The following is a 1,855-nucleotide window of genomic DNA, read 5'->3' on the forward strand; positions in this document are numbered from 1 at the left end:
AGCTGGGTCACCCAAGGGGTGATGGTCGTCTCAAATGAGGCCACCTAAAGGCAGCGGGCACCTCTTTGGGCAGCAGCCGGAGGGAAGGATGCTGGAGGCGGAACTCACTCAGTGGCGATGGGAAGGGGAGGGGGGAGGCCACGGGAAGCCTCGCCCTGTTTTTGCCAAGACCCCACCCTGCACGGAGAAGAGGAGCTGATGGCGGAGAGGGTGCCGGATGACGGACCCTCGGATGGGAATTGCTGAGGAGCTTTCTGAGTCCCAGGAACATTTACAACATGGGTAGGTTAAAGCCCTCGGGACATCCGGTTGCTGAGGTTGCCATTCCGGGAAAGTGACCCAAAGTTTCAAAGACAGAATTGCAGCAGGAATATGGAAGGTAAGAAGCACGGACAGAGAAAGCTCAACGCAGCCAAGGATAAAAGGAAACCACGAACAGATGGCCATGGTTTTACGCATCAGCAGGTTGAGATGGATTGGGTGCCTTCAGTCAGAGGATCACACCGCTAACTGCCCAGGACACGAAAAGCAGATGGGAAGGGAACTGCTGCCGTAGGAAGGACACAGATGTATTTGAAGATCCAATCCAATGATTTTTAAATTGCTGATACATTCTTTAAACCACCAAAAGGATGCGTATATACGTGGACATTACTGGATGATGTACCCTCAATTTTCAAGGATCAGGAATTAATCTGAAGCGCTGGATCTCATTGATAAGGAATCGGGAACTATGAAATGAAATCCACCAGGGACAGAAGAGGTCAGAACAAACCGTTACCAAAATGCCAAGAAGAGACGTCAAAGACATAAAACTCAGAAAGGATCTTGAAGTATTTCAGAGAGCAGTTAGAGGAGACGTGCAGGAGTGTTACAGCCAAATCTGTAAGCAATGAAAATGAAAACAGAAACCCAAGGAAAGTCTTCCAAAATGAGGAGGTGCACCTGGGGGAGTGTAATGTGTGTGTGTGTGTGTGGTCTTGGCAGCACAGAGCTTTCCGGGGAGGAGGTCCTGCCCTCCAGAGAGAAGCCCAGATTAGGAGAGCTGAGGGGACCCCCAGCTAAGGGGGGGGGAGGAGACAGAGAGGAAGAGCTTCAGAGTAGCCACACACTCTAGACTCTCTCAGGATAGGCCTATCCAGGGCAGAGGGTTACAGCTTTAGTTGGGGGGGAAAATTGTCCATCCCTCAACTTAAGACTTGGGTCACTTAGTGGCCATTCAAAGTTACAACTGACCCTCCCCAAAGCTGCCTATGACCTGGTTCCAAAGTTCTGACAGACAGATGACCCCACAGTCAAGTAACCGCATTTTGGGCCTGGCGGAAGGAGGTCCCAACCTCAGGCGGGTCTGCCAAAGGAGCCCGACAGGCGGAGAGAGAGAGAGACGGGTGGAAGGAGCGCATGAAGACTCTGCCCTGTGGAGAGGGTCAGCACGTCTCCTGCACTAAGAGCCTCTGGGACGACGAGGTCTTTAAGTTCAGATGCCAGCAAAAGAGCGCTTCGTGGGTCACAGAAGGGCCTCCTCCACCCACTGGGTTGACCGTATCAAACTCTAGAAGGGCCTAGGAAATTGGGAATTCCAGCAACGCCAACACTTCAGTCCCGCCCCGTCTGCACTGTGGCCGGGTATATAGCCACAGCACTTTGGCTTCTATACCGCTTCACAGCGCTTTTACAGCCTGCAATACTGCAGTCCAACCACTGTGCCACCCCCGCTCCATATAGCTTTGCGTGAGGACAATAAGATGTCCTGGAATTACACACACACACACACACAAACTTCCTCTGAGGGGGGAATTAAGTCCCTAATTTTTCTAAGCCAAGAACCAAGAAGAGAAGGGGGGGCAGCAGAGGG

The sequence above is a fragment of the Protobothrops mucrosquamatus genome, unplaced genomic scaffold (assembly GCF_001527695.2).
Source record: "Protobothrops mucrosquamatus isolate PMUCROS unplaced genomic scaffold, P.Mucros_1.0 scaffold1670, whole genome shotgun sequence".
NCBI lineage: Eukaryota > Metazoa > Chordata > Lepidosauria > Squamata > Viperidae > Protobothrops > Protobothrops mucrosquamatus.